The following is a 21,307-nucleotide window of genomic DNA, read 5'->3' on the forward strand; positions in this document are numbered from 1 at the left end:
GGTGGACAATTTTGAGTCAAGACTTCTTTCTAAGTCTGTCGTTTCTGTTATAAAATTTTGTAAATAAGTACATTTTCTCCTTCACTGGTGGGCACTGATGTGGCTGCACTGACGGCACTGAGAAGGTGGTACTGATGAGCACAGATGAGGTGGCACCAATGAGGTGGCACCGATGAGGTGGCACTGATGACAGGCACTGATATGCGATATTGATGGGCACTGATAGGAGGCACTGATGGGCACTGATAGGCAGCACTGATATGCAGCACTGATGGGCACTTATAGGTGGCACAGATGGGCACTCATAGGTGGCACTGATGGGCAATTATAGGCGGCACTGATGATCACTGAAAGGCTGCACTGATGGGTACTGATGAGTGGCACTGATTTACACTGATAGATAGCATTGATGGGCATCACTGCTATTGAGGCACTGGCAGGTACTGCTGGTGGGTACTGATTGGCATTATGTGTGGGCACACATTGGCATCATGTGTGGGCACATATTGCCATCCATGGCCACCAGAGATGCCATACCAGGCAGTCATCAGTGGTGGCCATTCTTGGTGGTCATCAGTGGTGGTCATCCCTGGTGGTCCCTGGTGGACAACAGTGGGGTGGGGCTGCACTGATAAACAATCAACACAAAACCCCTTGTCAGAGGAGAAGCCGATCGTCTCTCCTCTACTCGTGTCTGTCAGACGAGAGTGAGGAAAACCAGATAAACGGCTCTTCCTGTTTACATTGTAATCAGCCGTGATTGGACACGGCTGGACATGTGGTAAATAATCTCCATCAGAGACTCTTTACCTAGATTGCGATGTGTCAGAATGACATATCGCAACAATGATCGCAACAATGTGTGCGATGGCTTGTTATCCTGATCATGTCATATGACGTCCATTCACGATATCACAACCACTTTGCCACTGTAATTCTGCTATATGGAGGGCAGCAAGTGGTTAACATGTAATGACAATAAAAGCATTATGCAAATTTGCAGCGTTTCTGAAATGCATGGTAAAGTGCACATTTTTTGGGCAGTTTGCAATGCGTTTGGAAACACACAGATGTAAGTGGAGTCTCATTGTTCTTCTGTATATGCACCAATTTTACTTTCAGGTCCCATTTACACCTAGAATAGTTGGAGCGCTTTTGTTTTTGACTCATTTTTACAGTGATATGCATAGGGCAGCCCATTGAATTCAATGAGCTACACTACACGTGGCAAAGTAGCTCATGAGACATTTTGGCGTGGTCGCGTTGCATATTTTTAAATTTGTTTGTCACCTTTGTTTATGTAGCAAAATGTGTATTTGCTTTGGTGTTTGATGTGGCGTTAACAATGACATTTAAAAAGCAACTAGGTAATTTTAGGTTTATAAATGCAATCTATACAATCTGATTGTACAATCTTTTTATAATTTCTTTTCGATTTTCCAAACCTTCAATATTTAATAGATCTATCTAATAACTCTGTAAACAATTAGACAGGGCCTTGCACTATAACAGGAGTGTCCTGTGTACTGCATGCTGCCCCAGAGAGTTTAACATGCAGCCTGAGCATCTGAAGGGATGCTGGGGAAGCCAGGCAAATACACACATGCAGAAATGCTGGGGATGCTGTGAAGACCTAGTTGATAGGTGGAGGGTGTGTGCTAACGATGGTCAGCTTAGAAAAAAAGGTGAACTTTTTAAGAGTTATAGGAGGGAAGTTGAGCTCCTTCCTCAAGATAAAAAAGTTCAGACCTATAAGGCAATTTCAGACAGACTTTCTTGCCCAATGGAGGAGACATCACTTGCGGCAACTGATCACTGTGTCACCCTACATGAGGGATAGCCTGTGGTGGTGACTGAAGGACTCAGTGACAACATATTGGCCTTTAGGTTCAATAAGTTGGTCCACAATTACAGTGGATGCTTGTGAGAGGGACTGGGGGCCCATTGCAATGGTATCTGCATTCAGGGAAGATGGAGATTATGAGCAAAAGGAATGGTCTCCAATATGCTGGGAAGAGAAGTCAGTCCTACTGTAGATGGACAAAATAGCAAGTTGCCTATATTCAAAGGCAGAGGGCACAAAAAATAAACACACTTTTGAGAGAAGTCAAGCCAATCATGGCATGGGCAGAATTGCACCTGACCACAATCTAATTGCGGATCAGGCTGAACACAGCTAGATCTCCATTTTCGCAACTTTATTAATGAGTGGTTGTTTCATCCATGAGTCTCCTGGAACTTGAAGCATGGGTGTTGCCCGCGTAGAACTTTCTGCTTCCCCTAGCAATCACAAACTGCCAAGATACCTGATTCAATTTCCACACCCCATGGTGCCTTGCATGATGTTTATAGGACATGACAAAAATACCACTTGGCTAGAGCTTCATTTTGGGTGTCAGAAAGGCGGTTCATTGTGCCAATTGCAAACACAAAGGGAAAGGGACTACCTCCAACTGGAATGGATTGTAAAACTTATTAAGGGAGCATACAGCATTGTAGGCAGGGGTCAAGTCCTGGGGGAAAAAGCGTGGGAACTCCCACCCAAGATCCACTCCCCCACCAAAAAAAAAAATTGATACGCTCATATGCACAAACGCTTCAAAAGTGGTATTTTTCATCCAATTTTCGTATTGCGTGTATGAAGCTTAGCTGTTAGTACATAAAAAAACAATCCTCAATAAACATAAATACGGTAATTCTCTGAATAATCAGCATTCACATACTAAGGGGGGACTATACTTGGAGGGGGGGTCTGTACTGAGGAAGGACTATAATTGGTGGGGGGGTCTGTACTGATGTAGGGGGGGTCTATACTTAGCGGATGTGGTCTGTACTGAGGGAGAGAGGTCTGTACTGAGGGGCGACTATAGGTAGTGGGGGGGACACCATGTTTTACCACATTGGGTTATACCAACCCTAGTGATGCCACTGTTGCCAACCAGGTTGGACTTCAAGCATGTCTTTTATTCATCTCCATTACATGGGGGTGGGGAAATTTGTAGTTTACAGAACTGTAAGATAATTTGAGCTTTCAGCTACTCTCAAATTAAGTTTCAGGTAAATTGCATTTTTTTGGATTGTGATATCTAAGCTTCAGTATAATTTATTGTAATTAATTAATTGATGTATTTTTAAGTCATTTTTATTCATTAAATTTTTTTTTTTTAAATACTACCCATAGACCCAGCTATAAAGGTCCTTGTTCATGTACCTTCTGCTATAATAAACTAAATAAAAAAAACTGTGCTCAGTGCCTCAAATTAAATAAAGTGATAACACCACTCACTAATCACCACAGCTACACTCTATGCCATAAAATACCAAACCAATAGTAAAATGTCTACAAACATGGTTGCGTTGTGCGAATAAAACATAAATAAACATACATTGTATTCATAAAATAAAAAAAAATGCATGAATTAAAATAAATTGTGAAGTCTGGTGTTTTGAAGCCCACAAATTACATTTCTGCTATAGGGTGACTCTCTATTCTTTCTCTTAACTGTGCCCTTGCATTGTCAAGATGTGACGCAGGCTTTAAATAAAAAAAAGGCTACAAGCAGCTGTGCCAACACACATTACACATACATGGTTTACTCTTGTCACCATCAGGAAGCCTGCCCTGAGAAATGCCATGCAGCCATTGCTGAAGTGAATATAGACAGGAGGTGACTGCAAAGAGGTTGCAGGGGGTCAGCAGCACTAAGCTGCAACAAAGGATGAAAAAAAAAAAATATATATATATACAGTATAGATAGATATGGATAGATAGATCTACCTACATTTATATATATATATATATATATATATATATATATACAGTATCTCACAAACGTTAGTACACCCCTCACATTTTTGTACATATTTTATTACCGTATTTATCGGCGTATAATACGCACCCCAAGTTTAGGAGGGAATTTTAAGGAAAAGAAAAACTTACATTTATATGCCCATCAGTGTCATCTGCAGCCTTGTCCATCATTGCAGCCTTGTCATGCAGCCTTATGCAGCCTTGTCCACCATTGCAGCCTTGTCATGCAGCATTATGCAACCTTATCCACCATTGCAGCCTTATGCAGCCTTGTCCACCATTGCAGCCTTATGCAGCCTTGTCCACCATTGCAGCCTTGTCTATTTAAATGGTCTCTTTTTTATTTTTTTTAAATGCCACCACCGAGATACAGAGCTGGATGTGTATCTCGGTGACGCGTAGTAGTTCTCAGCGGCCTCAGGCCGCCTTCAGCTCTTCTCTGCAGCTTTAGGCCACCGGAAGCCGCAGAGAAGAGCCGAAAGCTGGCGAGAACGGCCGAAGGCGGCCCAAAGCCGCCGAGAATGGCCGAAGATGGCCGAAAGCCGCCGAGAACGGGCGAAGACGGCCGAAAGCCGCCTTGAAGAGCTGAAGGTGGCTGAAAGCCACCCAGAGGCTCAGAACTGTGGGGAATCAGTGTATAACACGCACCCGAGATTTTCCCCTGCTTTTAAGGGGAAAAAGGTGCGTGTTATACGCCGATAAATACGGTATATCTTTTCATGTGACAACACTGAAGAAATTACACTTTGCTACAATGTAAAGTGTAAAGCAGTGAGTGTACAGCTTGTATAACAGTGTAAATTTGCTGTCCCCTCAAAAAAAGTGAGTACACCCATAAATGAAAATGTCCAAGTTGGGCCCAATTAGCCATTTACCATCCTGGGTGTCATAGTGTTACAAGGTCTCAGGTGTGAAAGGGGGAGCAGGTGTATTAAATTTGGTGTTAGTACTCTCACTCTCTCATACTAGTCACTTGAAGTTCGACATGGCACCTCATGGCAAAGAACTCTCTGAGGATCTGAAAAAAATAATTGCCACTCTACAGAAAGATGGCCTAGGCTATAAGAAGATTGCCCTAAAACTGAGTTGCAGCATGGTGGCCAAGACCATACAGCAGTTTAATAGGGCAGGATCCACTCAGAACAGGCCTCGCCATTGTCGACCAAAGAAGTTGAGTGCACGTGCTCAGCATCATATCCAGAGGTTGTCTTTGGGAAATAGACGTATGAGTTCTGCCAGCATTGCTGCAAAGGTTGAAGGGGTGGGGGGCCAGCCTCTCAGTGCTCAAACCAGATACTGCCCACTTCATCAAATTGGTATGCATGGCTGTTGTCCCAGAAGGAAGCCTCTTCTAAAGATGATGCACAAGAAAGCCTGCAAACAGTTTGCTGTAGAAAAGCAGACAGGACATCGATTGCTGAAACCATGTCCTGTGGTCTGATGAGACCAAGATAAACGTATTCAGTTCAGATGGTGTCTAGTGTGTGTGGCGGCAACCAGGTGAGGAGTACAAAGACAAGTATGTCTTGCCTACAGTCAAACATGGTGGTGGGAGTGTCATGGCCTGGGGCTGTATGAGTGCTGCCGGAACTGGGGAGCTACAGTTCATTGAGGGAACCATGAAGGCCAACATGTACTGATATACTAAAGCCGAGCAAAATCCTCTTCTTTCGGAGACTGGGTCATAGGGCAGTGTGATAACTGCCCCAAGCACACCACCAAGATGACCACTGCCTTGCTAAAGAAGCTAAGGGTAAAGGTGATGGACTGGCCAAGCATGTCTCCAGACCTAAACCCTATTGAGCATCTGTGGGGCATCCTCAAATGGAAGGTGGAGGAGTGCAAGGTCTCTAACATCCACCAGCTCCGTCGTCATGGAGGAGTGGAAGAGGACTCCTATGGCAACCTGTGAAGCTCCGGTGAACTCCATGCCCAAGAAGGTTAAGGCAGTGCTGGAAAATAATGGTGGTCACACAAAATATTGAAACTTTGGGCCCAATTTGGACATTTTCACTTAGGGGGTGTCACTTTTATTGCCAGCGCTTTAGACATTAATAGTTGTCTGTTGAGTTATTTTGAGGGGACAGCAAATTTACACTGTTATACGAGCTGTACACTCACTACTTTAAATTGTAGCAAAATGTATTTTTTTCAGTGTTGTCACATGAAAAGGTATAATAAAATATTTACAAAAATGTTAGGGATGTGCTCACTTTTGTGAGACAATATATATTCTAAATGGTACCCCAACAGACCTGCTTAGTACTTTGCTACTGTGCACTGTGGTTCCTTGTGTTGCTAAAAATGGTGCAGGCACTTCTTTTGTGCAATCTGCCATGTTGGTTAACCTAATGCAATGCATGATAACATGAAATATAATGCAATATGCGATGCTGTGAAAGGGCCTACGGCTATTTTATTAATTAGCATATGTACGATTTTTCATCAATTCAGCCAGAATAAATGCAAGCAAACACCATTTTCTCTTTTTATCAGATTGTTCATTTTATAATTGACTAAATAATTAGCTAAAACAAGATAAAAGCTCAATGGAACTTTGTATTTAATATTTCCACTTGTCCTAAACTAGCAAAACTTATCTGTAAGATATGGACAATTATTAAATATGTCTAGGACGTAATTATAACCTACATTTTGTGATGTCCTAATTTATTTTTTACAGAGGCTTTTGTTTGGGTAGGTTGTCATTAAATAAAACAAATAATTATTTTCTGTGGCTTTGGTAGGAAAAAAGGGAGACAAGGATTAAGGTAAAATGGCTGTTAGTGCTTTTAATTGGTGGTCAGCATCTCATTAAAATAAAATAAATAAAATAATGGAATTTGTTTTCCAATCCAATGATGGATCTTTTAAGTAGTTCAATAGGGCCCCTATTTATTTTTTTTAATCCTTTTGGAAGAATTGACATTCAGTGTGGGCTAAAACCTGAAGGCACTTTGATCTCTCTGACTAATTAGATACCGAGTATTCTGTGTTTGTTAAGCAGATCCTATTAGTTGAAGTGTTTACTACAGAGCGAAACTTTCAGCTTACCTTAAAATGAAGTATAATTGCTATAGTGTTTTTTCGAGTTTATGTACTAATGCGATCCTTTATGAAAACTGTCACAATGAATTACATAGCATATTGCTGCACTGTCTTTGGCAAAAGCTCTGACTTCCATTTTTTTCTCAGTCAGGCTTATATTTTATTATTAATTTTGCCTATAGCATAAACACATGAAATGCATCATGAAAATGAGATGAAAACAAACAAGAGTTGAAGTCAAATAATAATACAATGGTAACAAAAGAAAATCAATTGTAATCATTTCAGAAACTTCTAATTTATATAAAATAATAATACTTTTCCCTGCATTCATCTGTGGGGCTATGTAGCATAGGTGATTCTCAACTGCAACATTCCAACACAGAAAACCACTAATCATCAGTTGCTAAACGTAAGGCCTCATTCACATTTGCGATTAGGATCAACAACAGATTTCTGTGGCCTGAACTACAGGTGGTTGTGAAGAACTGCAGATGGGAAGCTTGTACACAAGTGTAAATGGTGTACACGCATATGTAAACGGTGACCGCACCACACATGTCAGATATAGTCACAAGGGTCAGAGCAATAGCAATAATTCTAGTGCCAGAATTCCTGTGTAACCAGTAAAGGCTTTTGAAATGTCTCCTATGGAGATTCTTAGGTACCATAGTTTGGTGCCGTTCCACAAGCGACATTTTTAAAGTGTGCCCTATTAGGTATTCTCAGAAAATGTTATTTTTTCCTGAAAATGTATCTGATAGACCGCTGTACAAATAGCATACGACATTAAAAAAAATCAACTATTTTATTCTCCAGGGTCTCTGCTTAAAAAAATATATAATGTTTGGAGGTTCTAAGTAATTTTCTAGCAAAAAAAATTTACATGTATGAAAGAAATGCCAGAATTGGCTTGGACTGGAACTAGTAACAGTTGCAATACCGGTTGAACAACCTGGCTGATTCAATGATTTTTTTCACTTGTTGCCTGAAATAGTTCCTTAAGGCTTTATTTAAATAATCTGGAAGCCCCCATGTGAATGAGTATGGGGTACATAGTACCCCTGTATATTCACCAAAAAGAAAAAAAAGTGTAGCATAAAATATGACAGTAGGCAGTTCTTGAAAAGTCATAAAAAGCAATGTCCCCTGATGTAGATGCATTGTCAATCACAATGTCCACCGCCACTACTTACCCGAAAAAAGAGAAAAAAAAACAATCCGCTCCCACCATCTGCCACCTATCCCATCTGATAGTTCTTAAATATCTTCTAGATTGTAAGCTCTAACAAGCAGGGCCCTCTGATTCCGCTTGTATTGAATTGTATTGTAATTGTACTGTCTGCCCTCATGTTTTAAAGTGATGCGCAAACTGTGAGCGCTATATAAATCCTGTATAATAATAATAATAACAAAGGAGCAGGGTGACCCGCTGATGTCATTAGGTGGCCCTGTCAGCCAGGGGCATGCTGGGCTTCATCGGGTGACCCCCCTTAGTTATTTAAGAACTGTCAGACTTGTGAAAGGAGGCTTGCAGATTCTGATAAGCCCTCTTCCCGAAGACCCCCAAAAACACCGACCAGGGTTGTGGGGGAAAGGCCTTTGTCCCTGTCAACATGGGGACAAGGTGCTTTGGGGGGCAGAACCCCCCTGCCCAAAAACACACCCTCATGTTGAGGGCATGTGGCTTGGTATGGTTCATGAGGGGGAGAGCTGGCTCATGCTCTCCCTTACCTGACCTGCTGGGCTGCATGCTTGGATAAGGGTCTGGTATGGATTTTGAGAGGAACCCCACACCATTTTTAAAATAATTTTGACATGGGGTTTCCCTTAAAATCCATACCAGAACCTAAGGGCCTGGTATGGATTGAGGGGGGCCGCACGCCATTTTTTGCCTGATTTTTTTTATTGCCAGCAATTCTTTTTTTTGTACATTCCTCACTAACAGCTGATGACTGATTGATTGCTTCCCGGCCTGCTCCTTAACAACCAGATATTCACAGTTTGTTATGGAGGAAAAAAGTGCAAATGCAAAATGCATGTAAAAACACAACAAAAGCGTAACGCAGTTTTGCTGTGGGTCTATTAAAGTCTATTGCATGCAAAATGCAATCTTCTGCAGGTAAAAAAAAGTCCCTGCCCTTTTGCAAAAACGCATCGGCTGAAAATGCATAGATTTGAACATGTACTATAGAAAACCATGTTAAATAGACTGTAATGTGTTTCTGAAAACTGAAAAATGCACTAAAAAATGCATAGGGGTGAACCATCTTGGTTGAACTTGATGGACTTGTGTCTTTTTTTCAACCTCTCTAACTATGTAACTATGTAACCTAGTAATATGGTAGATTCATACATTTATTTATTGTTTGTCTTTAAGTTATTTTTATTGTTAATGTGGGTGTTAATTGTGTAATGTTTGCAATTTTCATTGTATTTTTTTATTTTTTTTTGCTGCCTGTTTTTTTCTGTAAAAAAAAAAAGTAAGCAAATGAGGGGCCTGTAATTCAAGTCCTATATTCTAGAAAAGAGCTTCTGTAACATTCAAGAGCCATTGAAAGCTCATTGCATCAAAAAACATCCTTAATTATATCTTCCAGTTTGCTTTCAATGCATTTAGAATTTTTCATGAAATGATACCTCTCGGTTTTGGTGATCTCTAATCCTAACATGACAAAGACACATGCAAATGCACTCCATATTTAACCTTTCATTGGCTACAAAGCTGTAAAAGGAATCAGGGCTAGTCCTTTAATTGGTCATTATAACCCCAAGGAGTTATTTTTTGTCATATTACATGTAATCTGTGGTTTCCCCTAATCAAAGTGTTAACATTTAAAATTTCGCAATTTGAAACTTTTGTTAAAAAAAAAAATCATGATTTGCATTTATAGACTAATAAATGATGAATCGTGGAAGGACCCATTAGCTTATCTCTTATTGCTTGGCTCTACCATGAGATACTTTACTATAGTATTCAGTATGCATATTTATTTATTTTGCTATGTGGTAGAGAGATATTCATCCCCATACTACTGCTTTTGCATTATTTTTTTATTATTTTTAATATAACAACTGAATTCAGTAGCTAGCTTTGAAACTCAATGGAAGGGAGGAAATTACTGCCAGTAGGACCTATGGGTGTTAATCATATCTCGTGCTTTTCTTTTTCTGTGTCCCAGTATACTGTATAAATCTCCTATTTCATTATCAGCTCTCCTTTCAAATTCTCTTGGTTGTCCCCAGAGGCAAAGAATGTTGTTTGGCTTTGTACAGCATCAGAAACGATTCTCCTCTTATGGATAGGTTTACATCTTTCTAAAATACACGTTGATACCGTCTCTTCGTACCACTTATAACTCAATCCACATCTGGATATGGCTGTCCCTTTATAAAGATGTTATTTTTGTAGTTTGGAAAGCAAGAAATATATTTTTTATGAGTGTCATTTATATGCACAATCTAGCTGTGATATGGGCCCTAACTACAAAGATGACTACTGTGGGATTAGCAGCTAGGCAACCAAAGACTTTTACTGATAGCGGATCACTGCCATCAAAACTAAAATCAAAACAAAAAAAATACCTTTGTTACTTCTTTAGTTATCACAGTAATGTATGGTTGTGAGAAAGGTGGTATCTGGCACACCCTGAGCCAGCAGGGTTAAAGTGGGCAGCACAAAGCCTAGAGGCTAAGTCCATTTTTGCGAAATGCAGATATGCTCATATTTTTGCAGAAATATGTACATTTTTAATTTCTTTGCAAGTGAACCTTCAAAGCATTACAACACTGATCGATGGATGGTGGGTGCAATGCCAAACTTCTCTTCCAGCTTTATGTCTATACCGAGGTACAGACTTTCAGTTACAGAGCTGGAAGAAGTGTCAATGAACTTTGAGTGCAGTGATTACTGCACTTGTATTCCATTGAAACCACAGGACTTGTAGGTCATCCAGGCACAGATCTCTGTGTATTATTGACTTATCTGTGCAGGCAGGGACCCACATAGCTGCACTGACTTCAAATCTGACAGCTACTGTGTGGAGCGATGACTCCCTACATACTGTCAGAGGAGGGTCCTTTTTGAGGGTGTGTTGGAAACATGTAAGATTGTCCTAAAGGTGAACTTAGCCTTTAAAGCTAAACTCTAACTTTAAATACAGTTCAATATTGCCCTTATGAGTGATAAATAGTATGGCAAGTCATCCAGAAAACCAAGGTTGTAAAATGATCCTCCCGTCACCACACCTCATGCAGCACCACTTTGTGTCTACATGGCGTGTGTCCACACAGCTACTTTGCTTGTCTTTCATGCGTGGGACTCGACCTGGATACCATTGCTGTTTTTCAATCCAGAGGAGCGGTGAGAGTTACACACACTAACAGATGTTTATTTGTTACATGCTATTGCTTTTTATTCAGTTTGTAAGTGCAATATATAGGGAGGTTTTATGGACAATCATTCTTTTAAATGGAATTATGCTGTGTGATCGTTCCTTTGGTATCATCATTGATGAGTTGTGGAATCTACATCAGTGTTTTCAACCTTGGAGCTTAAGAGGTAGTTCATACCATGATCCTCTGATGTGAGAAGGAGATATGTTATCTTCTGATTATTAATCTGAAGGCTTGCTTACATTTGAAATTTGGTGAGTTTAATACCCTAAGACAGCGATGCTGCATGAGGTGTGGTGACAGGAGGATCATTTTACAACCTTGGTTTTCTGGATGACTTGCCATACTATTTATCACTCACCTTTCCTGGTTTTGATTCTACGGACATTGTGGCTGTTACAAAGAATTTATTCCCAAGGACATTGTTGAACTGTATTTAATTTCAGCACTGCTAATGTGGGTATTTCCTTTGGAGGTTCTAGTATTTTTAGTATAATGTTTATTTGATAGCAGCAGTTAATGGGTCTTTTACCTTTTTGAGTTATCTATGAGCGCTCAGTGAAAGAGTATACATGTGTTTATTTACGGTTCACTTTCCTATACTTATAAACTCTAGCTTTACTTTTTTTCTGCCTCATTGTAAATCATCCACTCATGACAAGAAAGTGGTTAGCTTTGTGTTATTGCACAGTGTGACAATACCTTATCCAGCATCATTCAGTCACTTCTTCCCCAGCCTGGCTGTCAGCAGTCTGCCCTTTTTAGTGGATTGGGTACTAGTCCATCAATGATAATGAAGATTACCAGAACACCTCCCAAGAACCAGCCAAATGTTTGCATCAAGTCTAAAATCTCTTGAGAAGTGTACTCAGACAGGGAACTATGATGTATGCAAGCTGTTAAACACACTCCCACTGACCACTGATAGTTCCACCACAACATACTTTTACTAGGTTGCTCAAGAGGAAAATAGGGAACTAGCCATTTATCAGCTTTAAGGGGAACCTATGGCCAGACTATGGACATATAAGAATTTACTATAGTGCTTCTGCAGTACTTTGAAGATGAATTGCCCCAAGGTGCCTGCAGCTGCAGAGGTAATTGAGGGTTGATTTAAAGCACATCTCAAGGTGCCTGCAGCTACAGAGGTAATTGGGGATTGATTTAAAGCACATTCCAAGGTGCCTGTAGCTACAGAGGTAATTAGGGTTGATTTAAAGCACATTCAGTACTAGTTACAAATATGTAAAGTATTTAATGCAAATATGTTCATAGCTTACCTTAATATATACAATCTGATATACGGTTTTCCTTTTTTTTTCCCTTTTAGGCCACCTATGGGAATTTGTGGCTTAATTGAGCAAGAAAACGTTAGCCAGAGGGGATACAAGGTATGTTACGCCCAGTATAATTTTGAAAACACAAAATTATTAATCGTGTCTTGTTTTAAAAGAAGTCCTGAACATAACACAAACAGTATGCTTTCTCCAAAAGTGACTTCTAACAATAGTTTTTACTAATATAATCACATAAAACAAAACACAGATCTTCTTCAGAATGGAATTATCATTCAAGTGTGCTTAGAAAGCAAGGTATATACATACAGCCCTGGTTGTGTTGTTTAATGATTTAATAAACCTCATCATACAAGTTCTGTTAAAGGTTGTCTCAGCCAATCATAATCGTTCAGTCTATTATCAGGAATGTTGTACAGGGTAATGGCTAGCAATAAAAAAGGCAACTACTATTAAAGTGGTTGTAAACCCTTACAACCAACTTTGACCTACAGGTAAGCCTAGATTAAGGCTTACCTGTAGGTCCAAGAAATATCTCCTAAACCTACACGGTTCAGGAGATATTTGCCGAAAGACAGGCACCGCTGTCTACGGCACATGAGGACAACTGTGCCACAGGACAACTATATCAAGTTGGTCTATTTTTATGGGTTTTATATAAGTTGTTGGTCACCAGTGGTAAAGGGTCCATTACTACTGGAACAATATAGGTTGCTGTCCACAATAGCAAAGTGGCACTTAACAAAGGTCCAGGTGGGTCCTGAGCTGTGCTGTGTAACTGGGCAAAATTGAAATTTTGCAATTGAAATGGAGTGTAGTTACTACAATAGGGATATAGCTCTGGAGTCACTGACTAAAAGACCACTTAGTTACATAGTAGGTGAGGTTGAAAAAAGTCCATTCAGTTCAACCTATGTGCGTGATTATAAGTCAGTATTACATTGTATGTTTTTGTTCGTTCAGGTGCTTATCTAATAGTTTTTTGAAACTATCGATGCCCCCCACTGAGATCCCTGCCTGTGGAAGGGAATTCCCCATCCTGGCCGCTCTTACAGTAAAGAACCCTCTACACAGTTTATGGTTAAACCTCTTTTCTTCTAATTTTGATGAGTGGCCACTCATCAAAAGTTTTATCCCTATTGTGGAGTCGCCAGTATGGTATTTGAAAATTTAAATCATATCCCCCCTCAAGTGTCTCTTCTCCAGAGAGTTCAGTGCTCGCAACCTTTCTTCATACCTAATATCCTTCAGACCTTTTTATTAGCTTTGTTGCCCTTCTTTGTACTCACTCCATTTCCAGTACATCCTTCCTGAGGACTGCTGCTCAGAACTGGACAGGGGGGAGGATTATCACTTTATCCCTGGAGTTAATCCCTTTTTTAATGAACGCCAATATTCTGCTTGGTTTGCTAGTAGCAGTTTGGCATTGCATGCTATTGTTGAGCCTATCATCTACTAGGACCCCCAGGTCCTTTTCCATCCTAGATTCCCCCAGAGGTTCTCCCCCTAGTCTATAGATTGCCTTCATATTTTTGCCACCCAAATGCATTATTTAAATTTTTTCTACATTAAACCTTATTTGCCATGTAGTTGCCCATCCCATTAATTTGTTCAGATCTTCTTGCAAGGTTTTCACATCCTGCAGAGAAGTTATTTCCCTGCTTAGCTTAGTATCGTCCACAAATACAAAGATTGAACTGTTCACCCCATCCTCCAGGTCATTTATGAATAAATTAAATAGGATTGGTCCCAGCACAGAACCCTGTGGGACCCCACTACCCACCCCTGACCATTCTGAGTATTCCCCATTTATCACCACCCTCTAAACTCGCCCTTGTATCCAGTTTTCAATCCATGTACTCACCCTATGGTCCATGCCAACGGACATTATTTTGTACAGTAAACGTTTATGAGGAACTGTGTCAAATGCTTTTGCAAAGTTCAGATACACCACATCTACGGGCCTTCCTTTATCTTGAGGGCAATTCACTTGCTCATTGAAGGTTAATAGATTGGTTTGGCTTCATGAATCTATGCTGATTACTGCTAATGATTCAGTTTCCATTACTAAAATCTTGTATATAGTCCCTTATTATCCCTCCAAGAGCTTGCATGCTATTGATGTTAGGCTAACTGGTCTGTAATTCCCAGAGATGTATTTTGGGCCCTTTTTAAATATTGGTGCTACATTCTCCAATCTGCTGGCACCATTCCAGTCAGTAGACTGTCAGTAAAAACTAGGAGCAATGGTCTGGCAATTACTTGACTGAGTTTCCTAAGAACCCTCGGGTGCAAGCCATCTGGTCCCAAGTCTAATACTAATTCTGTTCTCTGTTAGCCTTGAGGATGCTTCCTGTGATGTGTCATGAGGATAAACACTGCAGTTTTGGTTACTAAAGCCCCTGATTCCCTTGTGAAGACTGTGGAGAAGAATAAATTCAATACCTTCGCTATCTCCCCATCCTTTGTAGCCAGATGTCCTTCCTCATTCTTTATGGGACCACTATGGTCTGTCCTCCCTTTTTTACTATTTACATACTTACTTGCTCTCCTCCGCTATGTGTCTTTCGTGTTCTATCTTAGCCACCCTAATTGCACCCTTACATTTCTTGTTGCATTCTTTATAAAATCTGAATGCTGATGATGATCCCTCAACCTTGTATTTTTTAAGGCCTTCTCCTTTGCTTGTATATGCATTTTTACATTGGAGTTAAGTCACCCAGGACTTTTGTTAAAAAGCAAAGAATTTGGGACTTTAAATTAGGCCTCTGAGGTAGATATCAGCGGTACCTCCATCCTGGGTTTTGCGCAACAAAAAAAGAGAGAAAGGGTTTGGGACTTTAAGTGAAGCATGCAGCTGGAGAGCAAGGAGACACTAAAGGCTATCAAAATGTATTTTATTCCATGAATACAACATACAGTACAGGACTTTTGTTTGCTCTTTTAAATTTATTACCCAATGGGATGCACTGACTAATGCCCTTATTTTATGCTCTTAAAGCGAACGCATCTCTCCTCCATGTTCTTTGTTCCTAAGATTTTATCCCAATTTATATCTTCTAGCAAGGATCATAGTTTAGGCTCTTTTGAAATTCGGTATCTTTGTATTCCCCTTATGTTTCCTATTTTTGTGATTTATACGGAAGCCAATTGACCTGTGATCGCTGTTTCCTAAATTGCCCCGTATTTCCACATCCGTGATCAGGTCTGTATTGTTGGTAATCAGTAGATCTAGTAATGCTTTATTTCTAGTTGGTGTGTCTACCATCTGACCCATGAAATTGTCCTGCAAGACATTTAGGGACTGGTGAGCCTTAGACAAATGAATGGTTCCCTCTACCCAGTCTATGTCTGGATAATTAAAATCCCTATTATAGACATGTGCATTCGTTTTCGTCCGAATGCATTTTCGTCCGAATTTCAGCTATTTTCGTTTTCGTTTTGACAAACGATAACGAAAGCACAGAATCCGAAAAACAAAAGATCCGACATAAATAAATGCTTTATTTTCGTTTTCGTTGTTACAACAGTTCGATATAGAATAGGAGATTCGACGTGACTCTGACAATAACAATCTGTGTCTATAGAACCTGTGGTCGAATGTGCCTAACCTTACCTCTATTAGTCCAAGATTATATAGAGAAAATATTCGACAGAGAAAAAAGATTTGACAGAGAGAAAATATTCTGCAAGTTACTGTCCTAAAAAGTGTTTGGGGACCCGGGTCCTGCCCCAGGGGACATGTATCAATGCAAAAAAAGTTTTAAAAACAACTTTTTTTCGGGAGCAGTGATTTTAATGATGATTAAAGTGAAACAATAAAAGTGTAATATTCCTTTAAATTTCGTACGGGGGGGGGGGGTGTCTATAGTATGCCTGTGAAGGGGCGCATGTTTCTGATGCTTAGAACTGTCCCTGCACAAAGTGTCATTTATGCAGGAAAAAGGGTCCTTTAAAATCACTCGCAGCTATTATGAATTGTCGGCTCCATAATACAGAGAACACTCATTGAAAGTCATTGATAAAAATTTTTATAAATAAATTTTAAAAAAAGCTTGGGGGTCCCCCAAATTCAATTACCAGGCCCTTCAGGTAAGCAACCTGGCAGGCTGCAGGAAAAGAGGGGGGGGGGGACGAAAGAGCGGCCCCCCTTCCTCCTGAACCATACCAGGCCACATGCCCTCAACATTGGGAGCATGCTTTGGGGGTATATGACCCCTCAAAGCACCTTGTCCCCATGTTGATGTGGAGAAGGGCCTCATCCCCACAACCCTGGCTGGTGGTTGTGGGGGTCTGCGGGCGGGGGGCTTATCAGAATCTGGAAGCCCCCTTTAACAAGGGGACCCCTAGATCCCGGCTCCCCCCTGTTTGAAATGGTAAGGGGGTACAAAAGTACCCCTACCATTTCACAAAGAAAGTGTAAAAAATAGTTAAATAAGACAAACACACTTTTAAAAAATTATAAAAAAAAAAAAGATTCCAGCGGTGGTAATTCACTCTTGCTACCCAGCAATGGACGATCATCTCTCCGGGGTCCAGCGATGGCTGATCTGAATCAGCGCAGCGAAACCATCCATCTTCTGTCTCCACGGAGGAGACACTGCGGGGATCCCGGCGGCCTGACGTTTGTTATATGCGGAGGGCGGGGCCACCCGTCACCAGACCCCGCCCCCTCTGACGCAAGGGGAAACCCCGGGCTTCCCCGTGACGTATGGGTGACCCCACTCCCTCTGATGTAACACAGGCAGGTTTCCGTTACATCAGAGGTTGTGCGACGTTAAACCCAAACAAAATTTATGTTTTTTTCCCCACAAATAGACCTTTCTTTTGATGGTATTTGAACACCTCTGCGGTTTTTATTTTTTGTGCTATAAACAAAAAAAGAGACAATTTTGAAAAAAACACAATATATTTGTAGTTTTTGCTATAATAAATATCCCCAAAATTTTTTTTTTATCCTCTGTTTAGGCCGATATGTATTCTATAAATTTTTGGCAAAAAATCGCAATAAGCATATATTGATTGGTTTGCGCAAAAGTTATAGCTTCTACAATATAGGGGATAGATTTGTCATTTTTATTATTTTTTTTTTTTTTACTAGCGGTGATCTGTGATTTTTATTGGGACTCCGATATTGAGGCAGTCAGATTGGACACTTTTGACACTGGGACCATTGACAATTATACAGCGATCAGAGCTAAAAAGGAGAGAGCGCAGTGTTCATACTTAGTATGAACACACAATCTATCTCCTCTCCCCTGAGAGAACCGGGATTTACACACACATACCCCTGTTCTCGCTCTGTCACGAGCGATCGCGTGTGCCCAGTGGTCATTGCGCCCTCCGGGCATGTGCATTGGCTACGGGGACATGCGGTGGCGTGCATGTGCCTGCTGTCACGTCTTAAAGGAGCGACGTACAGCTACGGCGATTTGCCCAGCTGAGTCAACCTGGTCAGCTAGTGGTTAAAAATCCCTCTAACTTTTTGCCCATCTTTACTCCCAGCAGATCTGCACCCTCCTCATTTAGGTCCAGTTCGTCCCTTCTATAGTACTGGTGACCACTTGTTATCATTTTAAAAAACATGCATACATTTCTGAACCAATTTGTTAATTCAAAATATATCTTATTACATTATGTATTGTAGGATTTTACATTATGTATTGTAGGATTTTTAGCTTTGGAATGTTGCATTCAAAGACATTATAAAAAAAAGAATGGTAATTTTAAGCATGAAACATTTTTCATTGTGACCTTTGTCAACGCACTTTGAGCCACTGATCTTTCTAGAATCTCAAAATTTGCAGAACATTTTGCTCATGCCTAGCAATTAAATGAGCAGTTAATCAAAATGTGCTTGGTTAACTTATCTCTTCATGTTTGTGTCCACATTCAAAATGTCACAGATGTGTTACATCCCATTGTTAGCACGAATCATAGAATAGATAAGGACCGCACAACTCATCTACTTCGGCCCTTCACTTACTTATGAAAAGGTTTTGACAGGCTAATTATTCTATTGAAACCTACAATTTTATCTGACAATAAGGACAATGATGCCAGGAGTCAGTAAAGAACATATGTGAGGTCTGATGGAAACAAACATTTTTGAACAAGCATTCTATGTAGGCAAATACTGCATTCTTGCCTATGCTGAAAGCAGAAACAAATCTTGAATGAACATGTAACATGTGATCTATAACATTGAAACTCACTGTAGTTCACCCACTACTGACTACCTTCTTTGTGACTCCTTTTTCTCCAAGTCTCTGTCATCTCAGTGTTTTATTGGCTGCATGACAATTAGCAGACTAGAAGTTCAGAACTGATTTTGGACAATATTTGGCCAGCACACAATGCATTCAAAATTGTGCGCAATGTGGGAGGCTTTCAGTAGCACCAACTTGATGGTAAATTTAAGATAAACCCTGTAAAATGTGCATTGTTTTGGGGTGTTTGGATTCCAATGAAGAACAACCTAGTCTAAAACTAAGGGTTGGATTTATTTACAGTAGGGATATAAATACATTATAATTACAGATAAGGAACTGGGGTAACACAATGGGGAGGGAGATGGACAGGGAAAAAGAAGGGGGGTCTGTCTTCTATTGTATTGTATTGTATGTATCCTCACTGACTCTTCCTCACAAACCAAGGCCTCTCCCCAATTCTTGACCCACCCTCCAAGATGGGTCTCAGAAAATCATGTACTGGTCCTTTGTGGAAAATCTATGGAACTAAAAGGTCACAAAAGTTAATTTCTCTCCCAGGCTCCACTTTGAGTTTATTTTGGGCAGATGATCAACACCGGATGCCCATATATCCATCATCCTTCAGGTCCCATGCCGGCCCGGTGTGTGTGTGTGTGCCTCAGCCTCAGGAGTCCTACTGGCCAGATGATAATGACCTTGTGCATTCATCTGGGGGGGTAGTTGAATAGCTTTAGAAGTCCTACTAGTCAGATGATAATGACCTTGTGCATTCATCTAGTCCTTTGTACTACAGACTGATTGTGAAAATTGTCATCTGCCTCAGATCAAAGACCTTTCAAAGCCATCTTGTCAAAGCCATATTATTATCATGTACCATCAGCATTAATTTCAATTTTGTAAAATATTAAATTATTAATTGAAGTTACCATTGTTATAGCCCCTGATAGTATATCTCTCTCTTGCCCCCAATGTATATCTATGTTTAAATCAGTGGTAGAATGCATCAAACTTAAAGAGGTTGTATAGGCGTATTTTTAACTTTGAGATACAGGTAAGCCTATAATAAGGCTTACCTGTAGGTAAAAAGAATATCTCCTAAACCTGTACGGTTATGGAGATATTCCCCTTGCAATGAGCCACTGACTTCAGCGGCGCATGCGCTCCGGGGATTCTCGGCTGAAAGTCCGGCAGATGCCAGACCCTGCCAGGAAGAAAACTCCTGTGCGCATGCATGGGAGTGATGACATCTGTGAGTGGCTGGAGCCACGATACTCGGAAAAGACACGCCGAGGGAACATGTTAGCTCCCTCGGCGTGGACCGAGTGAGATGCCGGCGCCTCATTCTAAGGTAAGTATTTCTTAATGAGCTAGTATAGGGTGCATACTAGCTCATTATGCCTTTTCCCTTACAGGTGTTGGAAAAAAAAGTCAGCGGGTTTACTCCCACTTTAAGGATTTATTGAATCTATAAGTTCACATAAGTAATATAAAAAGTATGTGTGTGTATATATATATATATATATATATATATATATATATATATATATATATATATATATACTGCATATATACACTGTATATACATACAGTATATATATATATATATTACGGGTGTCTGTTTTAATAATTTTGTGGGTTGTAATTTCCATAACAAGCAATCAGTGAAAGTGTTTCTATTCCTGGTCTTCTTTGAGCGTTAATCAGTAGGGTGCAGTTTAGTTACTATCTCAATCAGGGCTGTTCATTTTCTTTATTTATTTATTTTGCACAGCTGCTTGTGGATCAGAGGTGTCTCTGTAGGGACGAGGGGGCAGAAGAAAGAAATTTCTCCCTTTTTCATCTTTATGCATGTCTGCAGATCACAAGCTGTTTATGCTCTAAAACATTTTTAGATAAGCATCTTTGCTCTTCTTATCCTATTGTATCACATTGCATGGAATGCAGAGCGCTCAGTGGTTCAATAATTTCTATTTATGGTACTATCTCAGCAGGGTGCTTATTTAAAAAAAATATTTGCATGAGGTTGGAGGAAAAATGTTCTACAATGACATAAAAATATCTTCTATATGGTAAGTTGTTTTATAGAGAATAGTGTGCAATCCAACATTTGGAATGCGTTCATCTACAGCTATAAAATAATTTCTGTTTCCAAAACTGAGCATCAATGACTATTGAGAATTTCCTTTATAGAAAGGCTGGTAACTAATGTTGTTGTTCTAAATCTTTTTGGCAAAGAGTCCACCCAAAAAATATGTGGATCAGGGTGGGTTGAGTCAACTCCTAGCTTCTTGCAGTGAAATCTTCCTGCCATATTCTTAATTCTGTTCTCATCTATCTGGAAGTTTTGGGTGTTTCTGTACAGTAGGAACTTGGGGATTTTAACCACTTTGAGACCAGACCATTTTGCTGGCTTAAGACCAGACCACTTTTTGCGATTCGGCACTGCGCCGCTTTAACTGACAATTGCGCGATTGTGTGACGTGGCTCCCAAACAAAATTAATGTCCTTTTTTTCCCACAAATAGAGCTTTCTTTTGGTGGTATTTG

At 40.2% G+C, this 21,307-nt stretch overlaps 1 protein-coding gene across 1 annotated transcript in view; it reads left to right on the forward strand.

Annotated features, from left to right (window-relative positions):
- Positions 1-21,307, forward strand: part of GRIN2D (glutamate ionotropic receptor NMDA type subunit 2D) — a 1,088,828-nt gene that overhangs the window by 325,893 nt on the left and 741,628 nt on the right. Inside the window, exon 3 of the mRNA XM_077457432.1 lies at positions 12,585-12,645. The gene's annotated coding sequence lies outside the window, so the exon portion shown is untranslated. The remainder of the gene's footprint in view (positions 1-12,584; positions 12,646-21,307) is intronic.

The sequence above is a fragment of the Lithobates pipiens genome, unplaced genomic scaffold, assembly GCF_037356315.1.
Source record: "Lithobates pipiens isolate NorthernLeopardFrog02 unplaced genomic scaffold, aLitPip1_a1.2 Scaffold_27, whole genome shotgun sequence".
Lineage (NCBI taxonomy): Eukaryota > Metazoa > Chordata > Amphibia > Anura > Ranidae > Lithobates > Lithobates pipiens.